This window comes from Eptatretus burgeri, chromosome 16 (genome assembly GCF_056783735.1).
Source record: "Eptatretus burgeri isolate ZD-2024b chromosome 16, Ebu_testis_v1, whole genome shotgun sequence".
NCBI lineage: Eukaryota > Metazoa > Chordata > Myxini > Myxiniformes > Myxinidae > Eptatretus > Eptatretus burgeri.
Genome location: NC_140976.1, coordinates 30,860,988 through 30,883,129, shown reverse-complemented (window position 1 = coordinate 30,883,129; position 22,142 = coordinate 30,860,988). Strand labels below are relative to the sequence as shown.

General features: G+C 42.8%; 2 protein-coding genes across 6 annotated transcripts in view; one reads left to right on the top strand and one right to left on the bottom strand.

The window, feature by feature from the left end:
• Nucleotides 1–11,504, bottom strand: part of LOC147010811 (unconventional myosin-XVIIIa-like) — a 261,897-nt gene extending 250,393 nt beyond the window's left edge. The window contains exons 1-3 of one of the 4 annotated variants that reach the window (XM_085859462.1): nucleotides 11,364–11,504; nucleotides 10,901–11,012; nucleotides 8,316–8,402 (exon numbers count right to left, since the gene is read on the bottom strand). The gene's annotated coding sequence lies outside the window, so the exon portion shown is untranslated. The remainder of the gene's footprint in view (nucleotides 1–8,315; nucleotides 8,403–10,900; nucleotides 11,013–11,363) is intronic. The other 3 variants (XM_085859461.1, XM_085859460.1, XM_085859465.1) reach the window with 3 other exon arrangements.
• The window catches only part of LOC147010810 (uncharacterized), a 240,653-nt gene continuing 229,891 nt past the window's right edge, over nucleotides 11,381–22,142 (top strand). Inside the window, exon 1 of one of the 2 annotated variants that reach the window (XM_085859467.1) lies at nucleotides 11,381–11,519. The gene's annotated coding sequence lies outside the window, so the exon portion shown is untranslated. Of the gene's footprint in view, nucleotides 11,526–22,142 lie in introns of both variants that reach the window. The other variant, XM_085859466.1, reaches the window with a different exon arrangement.

Sequence of the window (22,142 nt, the reverse complement as noted above, 5' to 3'; positions counted from 1 at the left end):
ATTAGGTCATGACCTTAAAAATGATGTCAAGGTCAAATTAAATTATGTAAACCGCGCATACTTTCTAGTCACGTTATTGATGCAAAATTTCATTCTGAAAGTCCGAGCCAGCTCCGAGATACAGCTCAGAAATTAGGAGTGCAGGTAGAAAGATGTTTTATAATAGGGGTTGACTCAGCCTGTCATCCTTCCGAGGTCGGCGAAATGAGTACCAGTATACTGGGCCGGTGTATACCCCGGTTAAAATAGGTGTACGATATCCCTGTGTTGTAAGAGGCGACCAGGGTTGCGTCAGGAAGGGCATCCGGCGTAAAACATGTGCCAAATCACAATGCGGATCATACGGATGATCCGCTGTGGCGACCCCTAACGGGAGCAGCCGAAAGAAGAAGAAGAAGAGGAGTAGAAAGATGTTTTATAAACGGTGGTTTAGTACTCCTCTAAGTCCAATCATTAAAAAATACACTTGGAGCACTAATTGCATAAACAAACCCGACAACAGCAATAAACTTTCCCCAAGCCTGGTGTTGGCTTCGTGATTAGGGTGGCTGGCTTTGGATCTTAGGGTCCTGAGTTCGCGCACCTGTCGGCTGTTGAACCAACACCAGGTGGGGTTGATTCAGCCTATCATCCTTCTGAGGTCAGCAAAATGAATACCAGTGTACTGGTAATAGGAGCATTGCATCAGTGACACTGCTGTGCCCTCAGCCAATGATGCTACCTCTGCAGCCTTGTGGTGCATATGAAGGAGGAGGATGAGTCTTCCCCTATCCTAAAGGGGGAGGCTGAGCAAACTTCTCCTACACTCTTGTGTGCAGCCTTGTGGCTGCTGGTTGAATCATTGGTTCGGGACACAGCTTATGCAGTGCTCCTATTACCAGTACACTGGTGGTCATTTCACCAACCTTGGAAGGATGACAGGCTGAGTCAACCCCATCTGGTGTTAATTCAGTGACCAGCAGGGCTTGAACTCAGGAATTCTAGAATCCCAAGCCAGCCACCCTAACCGTTAAGCCATGCCGGGCTAAGACACGTTTAACCTGTTGCTATATGGAGAAAGGGCCAGGGATTCAATTTTTAACATATACGGTAGAGGAAATCTACATGAATGGGTTTGAGATAAGTGATTCAGACATGGGTCATGTGTGCATATATGTGTGTTACAAAGACCTCAACTTTGTATTCATGAAAGTAGAACAAGAGCCTTCAATTTCTTCTCAAACTATCATGATGCAAGAAAAAAAAATTGGCCTTTTTAGATTCCACTCACGGCCTCGACAGGTGGTCGGGACAAGACCAGGCCGTCGATTTTGAGCAACAGTGAAACCGCACAACAAGAGCACACAATGAACAGCCCAAGATATTTCCAAATTAAAACCAAAATACTCTTTTGACTATTAAGGATGTAGATGTAGTGTTCAGCGATCATAACCTTTGTGGCAAGGTAATTCACTTTAATAATAATTTCCATTTTAAGTGAGGAGAACACTCCAGTTATTACTGCAAAGCACTTTAATTCACCAAGCTGCTTGTTGGTAAAATGCCAAGTGTAATTGCTGAGATTACCACTAAAGCGAATGTTAAAAGTTGTTGGTAAATCGCTATATTTACTGCTTAAAAAAATTAAACCATAATTACAGATTTCCTTTTTTTATATTATTCTCACAATATAACTATAACCAGCCTCCCCCTGGTCCGTTATTCTCCAGAACATCATGGAAACGTCCAAAGGTATTCGGAGATGAATGATACACGAGGCTCGATGAGCAGGACAACTGCCGAGTATCAAACTTTAAATTTTATAATGAAAATTCTCTTCAATTCCAAAAGTTAAAAAGTTTTAACACGAGAAATAAAATAATTAAGGGGATGATCATGCCAGTAATAATTGAATTGTGAAAAGTGAGTCTTCAAGATTGAAAAAAATATCCTTCATATTTCAAATTTGAGATTGAAAATTATTCCTAAACCATTAACGTTCGGGTTTGCCTGATTGGTGTTCCCATCAGACCGAATGTCTTGTTCACGATACTGATATCCCATGAGGTTCAAATCGGATATGCCCGACTCAGCTCATTTCTCCAATATCAATCAATGTCCTTGTAATTTATGAAAAGGTACCTTGAGTCATTCAGGCTTATTCAATGCATATCTCTTCATGAACTCGACTTCTATTAAAACAGATAACTTAAAACAAAACAAAACAAGTGTTGCTCTCACTTTTCATCAATATAATATCCATACAAAGCTAGATGACTGGTGACATGACACCGGTTTTGTCTCCATTGAACAAAGGGAGATTACCATTGTTTACCAACATTAATTTACCATCGATAGGACATAGTACTCAGATAAACTACTCCTCCAAATGCACAATGATGTCGATAATTGTGATCTAGTCTCCCACGGAAGGATCACGCCATTGTTCATGGTGCCTTGTGTAACCACGTAGTTAAGAGGAAACATGGTCGACCCCTAAAGATGACATATTGACTCGGGTACCAAGATTAAAGACTTATTGTATCGATGAACAAACGAGCAGCAGCAGCAGCAACAGCAGACAGGACAGCTAGCTTAATGTCTCCTCTGAAAGGACAGCAGGTTACATAATGATACAACGGATTTTCTGGAACGACACCAGATGGTAATTTTAATCCGATTCTATTCCGGCAGCGATCAAACCCAGGAATAGACAGCTTGGGGATGAGCCCAATAAGAAATGAGCCTTCATGCTGCTCAAAGCATTAAAATTACCTTTTCTGATCCAATCAGTTCTTTTATTGGAGGCACAAGAGTTTCTAATGAGGTATGGCAGTCAACTGCACATCCAAACCATATTACAAAGTAAGGAGTTGATTGGTGTATCAGGAAGGTGCAAAAGCAGTACATCTGCCTTTAAGAGGTCTGGGCTCAATTACAGATACAATTAGAAGGGCACTCGGTAGAGCGCATACCTCTGCTACGTAATGCCTGATCCACGAGAACATATCGGGCCCAATACATTTTTGAAATATCATGCTATACAGGACTATATCGTTTTTGACCCAATCTCTGAATGGTGAAGAATCACTTTAAAGATTAAATAATTCTCGTATCCAGATGCGGATTTCGGATATTCACTAAAATCGAATAAATTCGTCCTTTCGACACATCCAATGTGTCCACCAAGTTTTGTCCGAATCCGTACACAACTTTTTGAGATATCCTGTACACAAACAAACAGACAGACTGACAGAAAGGGTTGAAGTCATAACCTCCTTCACCTTCGGTGGCGGAGGTAATTATAAAGTGCTCGATTGGTGCTTTGCAGGCAGAGCATTGTAGCTAAAACTCCAGTGACTGTCAGATGGGATGTTTAAGCCGTGGACCCTTCAACCACATGCCTGGTGTTGGCTTAATAGTTAGGGTGGTGGGCTTTGGATCCTAAAGTCCTGAGTTCAAATCCCGCTCAGCTGCTGAATTAATACCAGGTGGGGTTAACTCGGTCTGTCATCCTTCCGAGGTGGGCAAAATGAATGCCAGCTTGCTGGTATACTGTGTCGGAGTGGCGACTCGTCCAGGATTGAGCCCAATAGCCAAGGAGACTGCTTAAGCAGCACCAACGCTCTGCTCAGAGTATGGTCCTAATCTCCTCTTCTCTCTCCTTCTGCCAGCATTGATAACAGGTGGACATGATAGATCCCAGTGTATTTCAACAAAAAAGAAGTAATTTTATTTACTTATTTTTCATGCACAATGTCAAGGCTCGTATGAGAGTGAACACACAGAACGTATAACAAGTGCTGCAGGAGACAAGAAGGACGGGAGAGGGAAGCAGAAAACAGTGAGGAACATAGACATGAGGAAATCTGTGGAAGGGAGAGGGATGGGGTGGGGTACACGGGATAAACAAGATGGATACTTCAGGGACTTTCAGGAAGGAAAGCAGGGAATATGAAGATTGTGAGTTTGTGGTGGATGAAGGGGGGTAGAAAAGATCATGGTTTTTGGATGGAGAAAGATAAGAGGTGGTGGTGGTGAACAGCTGTTTTGAAGGCCTGGAGGGAAGAATGGGATTTGAGAGAGTATGGGAGATTGTTCCAAAGGCAGGAAAAAAAGAGGAATGAAAGAATGAAAGTGAGCAGTGATTCTTGATTTTGGTAGTTTAACCAGAAAGGGGGGTTGGTGGTAGACTTTGAGCACCCTGCAGAAATATGGATGGGACAGATAGCAGACAGAGCAGGTGTGGAGGGGGGGGGGCAAAGCCGGAAAGGAGACGGTAGAAGACAACGACCACCGACCTGAAGACAAAAGGAAGAAGAGTTATCACTGGCACTCCAGCCAAATTCCAAATTCTTGACCCAATCAGCCAGCCCAGAGGATATGTGCACTGACGGGTCTATTTACTCAAAGAAACACGAACATGGCATCCAACCAATCTTCAAAGTCATGGGAGAAATCAGCTCATCATTATCACCATCATAAACTACCCATTTACCGAAGATTAATGTTTTGTTTTTTTTTGATGAATAGAAGGCTGATGAATGACCCATCCTGCAGGTTAGCATAGCAGTAGATTAAATAATGAATAAAACGGACTCAATGGACTAGCAGTGGGATTTGGGAATTGAAATGAGAACCCCCTGTCCGAATTGAAGCACATGACAATAAAATGCGTTTGGTGACATTCCAATTTGACCGGCCCGGTTGCACCCACGTAGCTCACCGAGGTGCCATGTCAATGACACCAGGGTTACCTGCATGAGCAGAAGGAAGTAATTGGTGAAAGTCAGTAACATGGACTTCCAGCCAACAGAAGAGCATGCAATGAGAGTATGAAAAATACAAAAACTTACTTATATCAGCCCCACTTTATGTGGAGGCTTTATATAACTTTCCATGAACGAATTTTTTATTAAAAACAATAAAAACACAAAACCTCAATGATTATCAGAATCCCCCTCTCCCAAATCTGTCCCCTCTCTGCCCACCAGCCCACACTCCAACTCTCTGTATACCCCTTCTCTCTAATTCTAGTCCTCGATTTCCCCACCCCCACCCCTTCAAAACTCAAGTCCACAACCCCAAGTCTTCACCCCCCCCCCCAGCCTCAACCTCCCTTTCCCAACTCTCAGTCGTCCCTTCCCCCTTTCTTAACAACGTTCCTGTTTGTAAGAATAATGTTAAAAGTAAATAAAATTAAATTTTTAAAAACATTTCAATCGATCTCGCAATTTCTCAGTAAAAATAGCAGACTAGAACGGGCACTCATAGAGTGCATACCTTCGCCGCCACTACTTTTTTGTTCTTGGTATGAGTGTGGGGAAGTGGTTTCATATGAATGGTCTTATGACACAAACCACATATCTATAATGTCATGACCGCCCCCCACCCCGACTTTCGGGGGCTACGGACTAAACAACAATCAACTCACGTCGTTTTGGCGAGTCTTCACTTGCAAGCTCGGTGAATACAACGTTTCAACAAGAGAAGGTAATCTCGTTTGATGCTGGTTTCATGCAAATCGAATAAGAATTGACTGAGTTATGCCAAAAACCGCATATTTTTCAAGGGCGTGACCCCCCCCCCCCGACATTTTACCCCAACCGGTGACATGTGTTATGACGTCATTGTGTCACAAGATTGGGCATTAAATTCTGAACATTTTGGTGCTGGGTTCATGTAAAGCGGACAAGAATTGACCGCGTTATGACAAAAAACCGCATATTTTTCAAGGTCGTGACCCCCTGACCTTTGACCCCAAACCGGTAACAAGAGTATGGGCGTCATTGTGTCATATTGCATATCACAAGATGAGGCATTGAATTCTGAACATTTTGGTGCTGGGTTCATGTAAAGTGGACAAGAATTGACCGCGTTATGACAAAAAACTGCATATTTTTCAAGGTCGTGACCCCCCTGACCTTTGACCCCAAACCGGTAACAAGAGTATGGGCGTCATTGTGTCATATTGCATGTCACAAGATGAGGCGTTGAATTCTGAACATTTTGGCGTTAGTTGCATGCAAATTGAATAAAAATTGACCGTGTTATCGTAAAAAGATGATTTTGACCTTTTCGTGACCTTGACCTTGACCTTTAACCCGAACGATCCCAAAATCTAATCGAATGCTTCCTGGCTAATAACCAATCATCCCACCAAATTTCATGCAATTCGGTTTAATACTTTGAGTTATATGAATCACAAGATTACAAATAAATAAATAAATAAATAAACAAATACACGCCGACCAAAACATAACCTTTCGCAGAATGCGAAGGTAATAAGTGAGAGCTAAATGATAAAAAAAAATGTAAGGTCATTGGTGATGGCAAAACCATTGTTATGGTTTTGGAAACCCCCCAGGGGGAGAGCACACGTGGACACATAGGAGACCCGAGGATAAGTTATTTCTTTAGTCTATGTGGAGATAGACTTTTGCCCCTCATCTTGGGGTTTGAGGGGCATGCGTTGAGGTTAGTTTGTATGATGTCTTCCAGGGTGATGTCTTCCTCCTCCCTCCCCCTCACCCCCCTGCTCCTTTCAATCTTTCCTCCTTCACTGCTATCAGTCCATGCCAACAACCCCTCCCCCCCCTCTGTTCCTTTCAACAATCCCTCCTTAATCCCATCGGTCTGTTTCTCCACCCTCTCCTCCTTTCAACAATCCCTCCTTCACACCATCGGTCTGAATCAACAATCTCCCAATGACTCCCTTCACCAAACCTCAAGTCAACGGTCCCTCTTTTGTCCCTCGGTCCGTCTGCATCCTTCTCCGTTGCCACTCCGTCCGTGCATTATCTTATTTCACACGTTGATGGCACAAGGCACGACACGATGTATGTTTGTGGCCTGCAAGACGGCGACCCTCTCACGACACAGTGCAACACTGTACAGACTAGGGAGGGGCTGGAGGCACTTTCCACGTCCTTCACGCATGAGCAGATGGACTGTGGCGCTCATGGCGATCACCACAGAATGAGGTGGGATTTTCCACGGACTGCGTCAAGGACCCGCCTCATCGGATGTGCACCAATGGGAAAGGAGGCTTGGATGAGCCGAGATGAGGAGAAAGCACGATCGACAGAAGAGGAAGAAGTTGAGGCAGTGGACAGACAGAAACGCCAAAAGTTTGTGCAGAGGTGTGCGCAGAGTGTGTGAAGAGAGGGAGGGAGCCCGTCGTGCATAGGAGGGCAGTATAAAAATCCCAGAATGCAGCTTGGTTCATGGGGAGCTGCTGGACACGGGGGCCCAGCTGAAACGGAGCGAGCTGCTTTCCATCGTGTATCTTGCACGCTGGCGAGGAGTTGCCTACTGGGTCTGGATACCTCAGAAACACTGTTGCACATCCCATCGCGCTGTTTTGTCACTCCACTGCCCATCTTCCCCATCCTTTCACCCACATTCCCCAGTATATTTGGATTGGGCTGAAAAGGTGAGGGAAGGAATTAACCCCAAACTCCGTTCCTTTATTTTCTTCTCAAGTTTTTCTTGTTTTCTTCTTCTCCCCCGGATTTAATGATGGCCATGTCTTTCATGTAAATAAGATTGCATAAGACTATGTGTTGCTGTTAAATCTGCCCTTTTGTGCCTTTTCATTTCTTGCCTGTAAATACTCGCATTTAAGTCAACTTTTCCTCATTGGTCCGACAGTGTACAAACATAGTTAGACGAGAAATTGTAGCCCACCTGATTTGCTCTGTCAGCTGGTGCTGCACCTATCTGGTCTGCTCGGCAGATCATCCAGGTGGGGAGACGAGTGCGTGACCTCTAGTTAGGTTGTCATGCCAACAGAAAGTTATTGCAGAATCATCGAAGTGTAACCGTGCTCGGCAGGTCGTCGAAGTCAAGTGGCTACGGCTGTGTAAGAACGACGGCCCATTGGACCATGGAGTTATCTGTGATTGGCGGCCTCAGGAAAAAAATCGGGGGAAAAAAACGAGTGCTTCCCCTCATGGCAAGACTCGAACCCTGGGCCATAGCATAATAGATGTACAACTGGAATTCCTCGGACAAACACCTCTATATAATGATATGGGTTGTATGGTCCCGAGTCGAGTAGTTCAAAAGAAAACCATCAGAAAGACAAACAAACAAACAAACAAAAAACAGGATAACATGCTCTTTATATAGATGATTAAAGCAACCAAAGATAAATTTAATTTCAAACTTACTTCTTTGGGGTCATGAATATTATTTGAGAACAAATATCCACCAATTAGGGTTTCATGGTGTACCTCACTCTCCTATAAATCAGGCCAAAGGTCCAAACATAATGTCCTTAAGAGCAGAGACAAAAGGCCTCATCAGATATTTTGCTCAAATTTTTAGCTCACCTGGAACGTAGTTCCGGGAAGCTTATGGGAAGGAGCGTCGTCCGTCCGTCCGTCCGTCCACAAATACTTGCAACTTCTTCTCTGAAACTACACGCACGATGTTGATGAAACTTAACCACAGCCTTCATTACCCGGTGTGTACCAAAGTTTGTTCATGAAATTAAAAAAAAGACTAATAAAATAAATCAGGCCCGAAGGAGGTCAATGGGGATTGCCCCCCAAAATAGGTATTTGCTTTTTTCTCAGAAACTACACATGCAATTCCAATGAAACTTCACCACAACCTTTATCACTCATGATGTACCAAAGTTTATTCACACTGATAAAAAATCGGGGTCTGAGGGTGTCTCCAGGGGGGGGGGGTTGCCCCCAAAATAGGTATTTGCTTTCTTCTCCGAAACTACACACACAACTTGAATGAAACTTGACCACAACCTTCATCACTCATGATGTACCAAAGTTTGTTCACACCATTAAAAAAATATCGTGGTTGAAGGGGGTTTACGAGTGGGGGCTATCCCCCAAAATAGGTATTTGCTTTCACATTGGTTCATTGGTAAATTTTGCTGATTCCGTCCCACGTTGCCTCTCAGTATCATTATTCTGCCAGGTGAGAGCCCTGGGATTTTGCCCCTATTTTTATGAATGTTTAAGGATGTGAATAAAACAAAACATGTGAGCAAACACAGACATGGTTAATGTAAAAACAAATTGGACGCCACGGGGGTTGCTTAGTAAGCCCGTGGCCGACACGGAATTGGAATAACATATCAAAGTTAACTGTTTTGCTTTAAAAGATTAATTTTGTGAAAAAATAAAAGACATATACACCAAAAAACCCAAAAAGATTCATCCGTTTGCTTGAGTTGACTAATTTAGAGTCAGTCCACCGAGTTACTGATCACATTTCCTATTTTTCTTTTGGCAAGTCGAAATTCAAGTCTCTCTCATTCAAAAAGAGATGGAGAAAGGTCACCGCTGTCTGAAAAAAAAACAAAAAAAAAACAAATAAAATTGATTTCTCTTAAATATATTCACTGATCTGACTGAAATCGGTGCCACAAATTGGACAAAATGATAGAAAATAGCCTTGGCTGGACCACCGCCATGCGCCATCTTATTGAAAAGGTTAGGGAGGGAATCCTATAGGGGAATCAACTGGCAGGCCTGTCTGGAAACATCAGGGTTAGTGTTCACAGTTTCTTTTTTCACTGCGCCATGACATCAGCTCACAAAGAAAGCCAGATGAAGAGTGACGAACACCGCCAAACATACGAGGCAGATTTTAGAAACGTGTAAGCATTCTAATATACACCGTCGGTCATTTTGACTCATCAACTTTTATAAGCACGCAATCTTCAAGCCACCATCATAATTCATAACTTGCAGTGTACGGGGGTGGGGGTGGCAGAGTGGGGGTGAGAGCTCCACTTTTCCAAAAAATAAAATAAATAAAGAAACCACAGCATTTTAAAAATTGCACAATGAGGGTAAAATAATGATGAAAAAAAATTATTCATGAAAAGGGAAAAACACATCACAAAGCTTGCTGACAAAGCTGGCTGCACAATTGGCATGCTCCATCATTCCAAATCTTTCAGTGAAAAATCAAACTATTCCCAGTTTACAAGGACTTGTTCATCGCACAATGGAGTACGACTCTCCGCTATGGGCTGGCGCACCAGCATCACATTCGTATGTATTTCCTTGATTCTGTGGGATCGAAAACTTTCAGCATTATTTGAATCTAACACGATGAGGCCGAAGCACAAGGCACAGTGCTCTCACATCACAGGCACCTTGGTGGTTTCTGGTTAAGTTACCTCCTCCCGCTAAGTTACCTCTTCTCTCTCTCAGCCATTCGACCCTCCCCAGCTCCTACAGGACTTGCACATCCTTCCTATAACCTCCCCCTGGTTAAGCTCGTAAAATTTATCACTCTTCTCTGCAGAGATTCAAGCAGGTGATCCTTTCTATCACAATTAATCCTACCCAACCTAAACCAACCCAACGCTCTTACTTGCAGGTTACTGTGGCCTTCCCTTCCTCCTCTTTGTTCATTCATTCATTCCCTTCCTTATTGTGTCCCACTGTTACTCCACTATCAGTGAGTTGCCTCTTTACGCACTGTTACCTCATTCTACCATGAGGCTCGATCTTTTGTAGAAAAATAATTGTGGCGAGGTCTAGACCCTCTTCAACCACCTCCCCCTCCACCCCCCAACCCCCCAGGAAACACAGGAGAAGTGTATTTACAGGAAGCATGATATTTCTCCTTGGAAACTTCACCATTTGTAAACATTATGTACATTATTTCTCCAGAAGGTGACCCTCTTTTGGATGGAATGCTTGCCTCCCAAACCACCATGCAGCCAACGACACCCATATGGCGAATCGTCTTGCGCAAATTACATCACACACACCTTATACCACCTGCAATCATGTTATTTCAAAACAACCAAATCGACGAGGCCTTGCTTCCAATCTGCTAAAATTTCGAGCGAGCAGGAAAAGGAGAAAACGCACTATACTTCGAGATAAAGTTAAGATGCAACAACATTAAAATGAATGTCCAATCAACTTACTTTCTGGATTCTCCAGGGTTGCAATCTGTGGTTACAAAGCACGTGGTCAATAACACCCACACGTTCAAACAGCCGGTGGACCTGATGAGGCGCCACCACGAAGATAGGGGCGCTGGAGGTCAGAAAAGTCCACAAAGGGTATAAAGGCAGAGGATAGATTGTCCAACGAAAATTGGTCAGACAAAGAGAACAGAGCATGGGGTGGGGGTAGGGGTTGAGGTTGGAGGGGCATCAGAGGGGCTTGCAAGAAAATACAACAAAATGCTCTGTACATTGGTGGAGACAGCCTTTGACCAGTCCATTTTGGTTACACTATAAATAGCCCAGCAGGGCACACAGTAGCAAGGCGAGAAGGCCACATATAGCTTTCTGGAAGGTTTTTTTTTCTTCTTTGAGACAAAATCAGTGTAAAATCATTTCTCGTCCGACGTCTCACGAGACCCGAGTTCGGTCAAAGACCTACCTTTGTTGAGACTTTGTTCCCACCTGGGATTGATGAGGTGAGCGTGTGGCGCGCGATGCTTGAGCCGAGCGACACCAGGGCTGGCAGGAGTTGAAGATAAGGACCGATGGGTGGAGACCCACACTGCCAACACGATGGGTGGTGGTGGTACTGCAGGTGGTGGTAAAACGATAATCTCGAGCCTGCTTTTTCTCTTCGAGAGACAGACCATGTGACCGACGGTTATGGGGTTATTTGGTAATGCAGTTGGATAAAGAAAGATGTTCGACTCATCATGTATCGGTATTCTCTGCTATTTGGAGAAAAGGAGGGTCTTGCATATTTTTACATTACAAGTGAATGATCAATGTTATTCCCACGACCGTGAGGTCAAGCAGGGAACCTTTCACAATGTTGTTCATAATGTACACACCATGTGCAACATAAACAGGTGTTGCTTGTACATCATTCACTCACAAGCTTTAAACGAGTAAACAAAATGGGTGACCTGTTCATGGTCACACATGAACCTTGGCTATTTGGGGTATCTGAACCCCTTACATGTTGGGCACCCAGTTTCAAATTCCATATACCATACGTGTTCCTCCATTGCCTACTATAATGTCTACTAATGTCTTTGACCTACGCGTGATTGATGCACAATCCTCATTACAAGCCAATGAGATCACTGTAATAAAAGCAAGAAGGGCACTCGGTAGAGTACCTCTGCCATATAATGTCTGATCCATGAGAACATATCGGGCCCAATACATTTTTGAAATATCATGCTATATAGTACTATATAGTTTTTAGCCCAATCTCTCAATGGTGAATAATCACTTTGAAATTAAATAATTCTCGTATCCAGATCCGGATTCGGATCTTCACCAAAATCGAATCAATTCGTCCTTGTCACACACCCAACATGTCCACCAAGTTTCTTCCGAATCCATCCACAACTTTTGGAAATATCGTGAACAAAAACAAACAAACAAGAAAAAGACGTCGTGCAAAGCACGATACTTGCAAAATCCATAAAACAAATTTGACCTCAAAAATAATAATTGGTGATTGGATTCAATGACCAAATTTTTAAAACTCCTCTTCAAACTTCAAGTCAATCGGATGAAAATTGAGGATTTTAGAAATAACACCTTAGTTGTTGACATTGGGCCTATGTTGACCTTTTGGTCCATGCTGACCTAAAAAGTTATTTGTTGGTTGAATTGAGTGACCTGAAATATAAATCCTCTTCAAACTTCAAGTCAATTGGATGAAAATTGAGGATTTTAGAAGTCTCACCAAAGATGTTGACCTTTGGACTATAATGACCTTTTGACCTCAAAAACAATGAGCTTCTTCCTTATGACAAACTCTACCATGTGGTGAAGTTTCATGAAGATCGGTTTAAAATTGTGACCTGCAGGCGATAAACAGACAGACAAACAGACACAGACAAACAAACAAACAGACAGACAGACAGACAAACATAAACGGACAAACAGACAAACATAAACAGACAGACAGACAGAATCAAAATCGATTGACCAACATACATGAAAAATCTTCGATTTTGCAAGTAATGGAAACTCGAAAAATACTCACACTCAGAGAAACTCGAACTTTGCGTCTCTGTGGTTTTTCAAAAAGTTAACCAGTTCGTCGAGAGACAACTTCACACGAATGATGCACCAGGTTCGGTCATCGCAGATCCAGGACAAACGATGATGAATTGATCTGCTTGTCTTTTCAAAAACTTCATCCTTACCTACCTCTCTTGCATTCCCCAACCCCCCATCCCAACTCTTTTTATTACCTCCACCTGGCACCCTCATTTCAGGTGAACACTGAATGTTGACACGTCACTCCAATACTCCTTAGGCTTGCCCAGCTGCTGTTGCCACATACTATGAAGGTTGGAGCTCCACAAAAATAAAAAAACAACCCATTGTGGAAAGTGACATCAGCAGGGGTGTGTTCAGTTACCAAGTTTCTTGTAAAGCGCTCACCAAATGGCTTAAGCACTCCACTTGAAACAGTTGACAAGGAACGGCCGGCTTGGCAAGCGCGAGCTTGATGTTTGGTAACTGAACACACCCCCTGGTGAAAAATTACCACGGGGGCTAAACAAGTGCAGGATTGCTTAGATGTCTCTAATTTGTCTATCTTGGGTTCGATTCCCGACCCAGCAATAAACTGTCATCTCGGTGTTTCAAGGCAGGATAATCCATCAGTGTGTGTCCCGTCCCACGGATGGGTATTAAACCAGGCACTCTTCTGCCGGCATTAGTTGGTGGATGTCAAAGATCGCAGGGTGTCCTTCGTGAAGAGTCGGCGAGCTATCGCTGGCACCATTTCCAAACTCCAAATTCCTGCTCTGACTAGTCAAACGTCAGGCGGTCGGAAAGACTCCAGCCAAGCTTCCTGGACCGACCCCACAACAAAGGTGAGATAATGGTACCCGTTAAAGATAAAAGGGAGAGGCTAAACAAGTACACAGGAGAGGATAAACAAGTACACAGGAGAGGATAAACAAGTACAAAGGAGAGGATAAACAAGTACACAGGAGAGGATAAACAAGTACACAGGAGAGGATAAACAAGTACACAGGAGAGGATAAACAAGTACACAGGAGAGGCTAAACAAGTACACAGGAGAGGATAAACAATGACACAGGAGAGGCTAAACAAGTACACAGGAGAGGATAAACAAGTACACAGGAGAGGATAAACAAGTACACAGGAGAGGATAAACAAGTACACAGGAGAGGATAAACAAGTACACAGGAGAGGATAAACAAGTACACAGGAGAGGATAAACAAGTACACAGGAGAGGATAAACAAGTACACAGGAGAGGCGAAACAAGTACACAGGAGAGGATAGACAAGTACACAGGAAAGGCTAAACAAGTACACAGGAGAGGATAAACAAGTACACAGGAGAGGATAAACAAGTACACAGGAGAGGATAAACAAGTACACAGGAGAGGATAAACAAGTACACAGGAGAGGATAAACAAGTACACAGGAGAGGCTAAACAAGTACACAGGAGAGGATAGACAAGTACACAGGAAAGGCTAAACAAGTACACAGGAGAGGATAAACAAGTACAAAGGAGAGGCTAAACAAGCAAACAAAGAAAGGCAAAGTACACAGGAGAGGTTAAACAAGTACACAGGAGAGGATAAACAAGTACACAGGAGAGGTTAAACAAGTACACAGGAGAGGCTAAACAAGCAAACAAATAAAGGCTAAGTACACAGGAGAGGCTAAACAAGCAAACAAAGAAAGGCAAAGTACACAGGAGAGGCTAAACAAGCAAACAAAGAAAGGCAAAGTACACAGGAGAGGATAAACAAGTACACAGGAGAGGCTAAACAAGTACACAGGAGAGGATAGACAAGTACACAGGAAAGGCTAAACAAGTACACAGGAGAGGATAAACAAGTACACAGGAGAGGATAAACAAGTACACAGGAGAGGCTAAACAAGCAAACAAAGAAAGGCAAAGTACACAGGAGAGGATAAACAAGTACACAGGAGAGGCTAAACAAGTACACAGGAGAGGCTAAACAAGTACACAGGAGAGGCTAAACAAGCAAACAAAGAAAGGCTAAGTACACAGGAGAGGTTAAACAAGTACACAGGAGAGGATAAACAAGTACACAGGAGAGGCTAAACAAGCAAACAAAGAAAGGCTAAGTACACTGGAGAGGTTAAACAAGTACACAGGAGAGGATAAACAAGTACACAGGAGAGGTTAAACAAGTACACAGGAGAGGATAGACAAGTACACAGGAGAGGCTAAACAAGTACACAGGAGAGGATAAACAATGACACAGGAGAGGATAAACAAGTACACAGGAGAGGATAAACAAGTACACAGGAGAGGATAAACAAGTACACAGGAGAGGTTAAACAAGTACACAGGAGAGGTTAAACAAGTACACAGGAGAGGATAGACAAGTACACAGGAGAGGCTAAACAAGTACACAGGAGAGGATAAACAATGACACAGGAGAGGCTAAACAAGTACACAGGAGAGGATAAACAAGTACACAGGAGAGGATAAACAAGTACACAGGAGAGGCTAAACAAGTACACAGGAGAGGATAAACAAGTACACAGGAGAGGCTAAACAAGTACACAGGAGAGGATAAACAATGACACAGGAGAGGCTAAACAAGTACACAGGAGAGGATAAACAAGTACACAGGAGAGGATAAACAAGTACACAGGAGAGGATAGACAAGTACACAGGAGAGGCTAAACAAGTACACAGGAGAGGATAAACAATGACACAGGAGAGGCTAAACAAGTACACAGGAGAGGATAAACAAGTACACAGGAGAGGATAAACAAGTACACAGGAGAGGCTAAACAAGTACACAGGAGAGGATAAACAATGACACAGGAGAGGCTAAACAAGTACACAGGAGAGGATAAACAAGTACACAGGAGAGGATAAACAAGTACACAGGAGAGGCTAAACAAGTACACAGGAGAGGATAAACAATGACACAGGAGAGGATAAACAAGTACACAGGAGAGGATAAACAAGTACACAGGAGAGGATAAACAAGTACACAGGAGAGGCTAAACAAGTACACAGGAGAGGAAAAACACGTACACAGGAGAGGCTAAACAAGTACACAGGAGAGGATAAACAAGTACACAGGAGAGGATAAACAAGTACACAGGAGAGGCTAAACAAATACACAGGAGAGGATAAACAAGTACACAGGAGAGGATAAACAAGTACACAGGAGAGGCTAAACAAGTACACAGGAGAGGCAAAGCAAGTACACAGGAGAGGCTAAACAAGTACACAGGAGAGGATAAACAAGTACACAGGAGAGGCTAAACAAGCAAACAAAGAAAGGCAAAGTACACAGGAGAGGATAAACAAGTACACAGGAGAGGCTAAACAAATACACAGGAGAGGCTAAACAAGTACACAGGAGAGGCTAAACAAGTACACAGGAGAGGTTAAACAAGTACACAGGAGAGGTTAAACAAGTACACAGGAAAGGCTAAACAAGTACACAGGAGAGGATAAACAAGTACACAGGAGAGGCTAAACAAATACACAGGAGAGGCTAAACAAGTACACAGGAGAGGATAGACAAGTACACAGGAGAGGATAAACAAGTACACAGGAGAGGATAGACAAGTACACAGGAAAGGCTAAACAAGTACACAGGAGAGGATAAACAAGTACACAGGAGAGGATAAACAAGTACACAGGAGAGGATAAACAAGTACACAGGAGAGGATAAACAAGTACACAGGAGAGGCTAAACAAGCAAACAAAGAAAGGCAAAGTACACAGGAGAGGTTAAACAAGTACACAGGAGAGGATAAACAAGTACACAGGAGAGGTTAATCAAGTACACAGGAGAGGCTAAACAAGCAAACAAAGAAAGGCTAAGTACACAGGAGAGGTTAAACAAGTACACAGGAGAGGATAAACAAGTACACAGGAGAGGATAAACAAGTACACAGGAGAGGCTAAACAAGTACACAGGAGAGGATAAACAAGTACACAGGAGAGGCAAAACAAACAAACAAAGAAAGGCAAAGTACACAGGAGAGGTTAAACAAGTACACAGGAGAGGCTAAACAAGTACACAGGAGAGGTTAAACAAGTACACAGGAGAGGCTAAACAAGTACACAGGAGAGGTTAAACAAGTACACAGGAGAGGCTAAACAAGCAAACAAAGAAAGGCTAAGTACACAGGAGAGGTTAAACAAGTACACAGGAGAGGATAAACAAGTACACAGGAGAGGCTAAACAAGCAAACAAAGAAAGGCTAAGTACACAGGAGAGGTTAAACAAGTACACAGGAGAGGATAAACAAGTACACAGGAGAGGATAAACAAGTACACAGGAGAGGCTAAACAAGTACACAGGAGAGGATAAACAAGTACACAGGAGAGGCTAAACAAGTACACAGGAGAGGATAAACAAGTACACAGGAGAGGATAAACAAGTACACAGGAGAGGATAAACAAGTACACAGGAGAGGCTAAACAAGTACACAGGAGAGGATAAACAAGTACACAGGAGAGGCTAAACAAGTACACAGGAGAGGATAAACAAGTACACAGGAGAGGCTAAACAAGTACACAGGAGAGGATAAACAAGTACACAGGAGAGGCTAAACAAGTACACAGGAGAGGATAAACAAGTACACAGGAGAGGCTAAACAAGTACACCGGAGAGGATAAACAAGTACACAGGAGAGGATAAACAAGTACACAGGAGAGGATAAACAAGTACACAGGAGAGGCTAAACAAGTACACAGGATAGGATAAACAAGTACACAGGAGAGGCTAAACAAGTACACAGGAGAGGATAAACAAGTACACAGGAGAGGATAAACAAGTACACAGGAGAGGATAAACAAGTACACAGGAGAGGATAAACAAGTACACAGGAGAGGTTAAACAAGTACACAGGAGAGGATAAACAATGACACAGGAGAGGCTAAACAAGTACACAGGAGAGGATAAACAAGTACACAGGAGAGGCAAAGCAAGTACACAGGAGAGGCGAAACAAGTACACAGGAGAGGCTAAACAAGTACACAGGAGAGGCAAAGCAAGTACACAGGAGAGGCTAAACAAGTACACAGGAGAGGCTAAACAAGTACACAGGAGAGGCTAAACAAGTACACAGGAGAGGCTAAACAAGTACACAGGAGAGGCTTGACAAGTTCGGCCCATCCAGCCTGTGTTGTATTCAAATGTACAATTGACCCCTCTGATTGGAGCCACTATCGTTCGACGCCAACCCCTAAATGGTGTTATCCTGCTAGAAAATGAAAGCATTTCCACCAACACCTCTACTTTATAACTCACTACACGTAGAACACACAGCGTGAAGGTATCACTGATTGGGGAGAGCATCATTGTAATGAGAGCAACCAATAACCTGTATACCCATAATAAGTACTGTATCATGTGACAGTATAATTGCTGGTAAAAAAAGATCGACGTCGTTGTCATTGTATGGATTATATAATAGTTGTGTGGACTAACGGCAACATTGTGTTAAACCCTAAAATCAAAAGTTTGGATTGAAAAACAACCAAAGTCATATGCAGCAACAAGGGGACAAATTAGTTTGTGTGTGTGTGTGTGTGTGTGTGTGTGTGTGTGTGTGTGTGTGTGTGTGTGTGTGTGTGTGTGTGTGTGTGTGTGTGTGTGTGTGTGTGTGTGTGTGTGTGTGTGTGTGTGTGTTTCACCAATAATGTAAGAGAAAATATTATTTTATATAACGGAATATACCATAAAGATTTTGAGTGTGTGGTAACATACGAAATCCTTTAAGCAGAAGGGTAATCATCTCTGGACTTGAACAGCACAAGGTGGAGCGCATACCTCCGCCAGGCTAAAAAGCTCAAATTTTGTATCCCACTGATGGGCCGGATCTGCATCAGGACTTTTCGTCCTTGTCACACATCAAAATCGAATCAGTTTGTTCTTGTCACCTATCCAACTCATCCATCCAGTTTTGTCATAATCCACCCATACGTTTCTGAAATATCGTGTTCTTGATCGATTTTGGCCCCATCTCTCAATGGTAAATAATCACTTTGAAAATAAAAAAAATTCTCGTATCTGGATCTGGATTCGAATCTTCACCAAAATTGAATCAATTCGTCCTTATCATACACCAACCTGTCCATCAAGTTTTGTCCAAATTCGTCCATATTTTTTGAGATATCCTGCTCACAAACAGACAGACGGACCGACAGGGGTGAAAAAATCCCAACCTCCATCCACCTTCAGTGGCAGAGGTAATAAAGCTGTTTGCTAAAGTTTAACGTGAGAATGTATTGCCAGGTTGACTGGCTCACTGTAAGGAAAGAGCCGAGGTCATTTATCTACCGATATGGACCCACAGGTGAGGTTGTGGACCCATGTTTGGAGAGGTTCTGGGCTGAAAGGTTTGAAACCTCAAGAACGGACCTAAGCTGATAAATGATCCAGCCAGTCAGAAAATCGACAACTCACTTACATGTTACTCAGGTTCTTACTTTAGGCATACAACTATTTTATCCATTGATTTATCCTTCAAAATGACGTGACAGATCCATGGGCAAGACAGATGATGAGCACAGATTAAGCATCGAATCCAACAGAGGCCGCTAGTGCTTACTTCAGGGCTGTATAATAAAAATAGGACTGTGCATCTTGAACATCATCTGGATCAGGAGTGACAGTCACTCAAACTCCCCTTAGACCCTGTTGTTTTTATCTCGCCTCTTCAAAGAACAGAGAGCTATAGTGATACCCCCGGCGAGAGCGTCAGTGTGAGCGTGAAAATGTTAAAGTTTTTGGTGCAAGTTATTTGGAAGCTTGCCATTCATTAATATGTGTACTAGGATGCTGATATTTGGCATGGAGGTTCCTTTGGGGTATATTATTGATGCAGTGAAGTTGAAATAAAAAAAATAATTTCAAATTTTTAAAATTTTTGACCTGTTTTGAACTTAACTTTTTTGTAGCACATCAACGTTAACATTTTTGGTGCAAGTTATTTGGAAGCTTGCCATTCATTAATATGTGTACTAGGATGCTGATATTTGGCATGGAGGTTCCTTTGGGGTATATTATTGATGTAGTGAAGTTGAAATAAAAAATAATTTCAATTTTTAAAAAAAATTTGAACTGTTTTGAACTTAACTTTTTTGTTGCACATCAACGTTAAAGTTTTTGATGCAAGTTATTTGGAAGCTTGCCATTCATTTAATATGTGTACTAGGATGCTGATATTTGGCATGGAGGTTCCTTTGGGGTATATTATTGATGTAGTGAAGTTGAAATAAAAAAAATAATTTCAATTTTTTTAAATTTTTGACCTGTTTTGAAATCAACTTTTTTGTAGCACATCAACGTTAAAGTTATTTCCTTTCTAATGTTTTTATCTACCACACTATTTTTTACTGATTACAATATACAAATACATATATTGCTTTAAAATTATTTGGATCAGACTTCACTGCAATGCTTTATAAAAAATATTATTAGACTAGTCATTTAAAAACGATAAATGTATAAACAGGCGAGCATTTGGGTAGCTTTGACACCAACTGTCTGGTTTTAAATGCCGTGAACAAACTTTGGTACATAATGGGTGATGAAGGTTGTGGTGAAGTTTCATTGAAATCGTGTTTGTAGTTTGAGAAGAAAGCAAATACCTATTTTGGGGAGGTCAACCCCACACCCCCGTCGCCCTTCCCACCTCTCCCATAGACGTCCTCCATGAGTGCAGATGCGGTCAATACACCTTCATTAGGCATCAGATATGAAGCTTGTCCACAAGTTTCATCAAAATCGTCTGTTTGGTTCAAGCGATAACGATTGAAGTGTTTAGGACCTCACTCATTCACTCACTCACCTCTGGACGCTGCTCGCATAAGCTCACCTTACTAAAGACCAGGTGAGCTAAAAAAAAAGAAAAAAAAAGGAGGATGTGGTGGGAACATACGGTATCAAACATGACATTGGCAAACATGGTATCACGTGATTGCAATGTCTCATCCAATAACCTTTCACTCATCGTTTCACTGCATTCTGATATCATAATTCATGAGCACATTAATTAATCTCCATCGTTCTTCATTAAGTCTCACTTGAAGTATGTAATTGAGTCTGAATCCTCCACCCATGTGCGCAAGAACAGACAGATGAAGGACGTGGAAACAAGTGAATTCGTTTTGAACTGCCCAATGAAAGATGCATTAAAGCTTGGAACAATATGCACGACCACCTGGTAAGTCTGCTTGCCACTCAGGTAAATCTATTAAAAAGCCTCCAGTTTGAGTCACAGATCTGAAATGATTTTCCTCGTAATTTTTGTCCCATTTCTGGAACATCAATTTGAATATGACCTGATCCATCATCATCATCCTCAAAAAGGATGATGGTTTGGTATTGCTTGCCTTGTGTAATATGCAGCGGCAGAATCTGCAGTTTTCCCAGAATAAGAGCACACAATGGGTTTGACCAGAGGATGCAGAGGTAGCACCGTTTGGCATTGGAACAGTCTCATCTGGGTTCGATTCCCAACCCGACTATTAGCCAAGCAGACAAGTGAAATATATCTGGGTTTTGTGCACTTTATGATACAATCGTGAAATTTGGCATGCTGTGAGGACGTCTCGCGGAAATTTGTTTGAGCTGCAAGGCCATCGCAGATTTGTCCTACTAGTTAGGCGAGTGAAAGGAGGAGCCGGAGCTGTGTTGAAGTTCCCTCAGAAACAGCGGCAGTTTTCCCACAAGCTGCATCGTGGACACACCCACATCAGATGTGGAGCAATGAGAAAGAGGCTCGCACGAGACGAGATGGGAGAAAGGAGTGCGGACCTGTCCAGAGAGGAGCAGACAGGTGCGTAGAGTGTGAGAAGAGAAAGAAAGAGCTCACAGTGTGAAGGAGGGCAGGGATAAAGCCCAGAACGTGGCTTGGTTTGTGAGGAGCTGATGGTCCCGTAGGCACAGCAGAAACGGAGCTCATAGCAGTTCACATATCTTACACGCCAGAGAGGACTTGCCCAGTGGGTCTGGATGCATCAGAGATGAGGCTGCACATCCCATCACCACTCATCTTCCCCATCCTTCCCCCCCACCCCCCCTCTCCTAATAGAGTTGGACTGGCACAGCCCCATTGGCTGAGCGAGGTGAGGGAAGGAGTCGACCCCAAGCTTCGTAATTTTCTTTTCTTCTCAGTCCTTCTTGTCTTCTTCAACCCGGATTGAATGATGGCCATGTGTCTTTTGTGCAAATAGG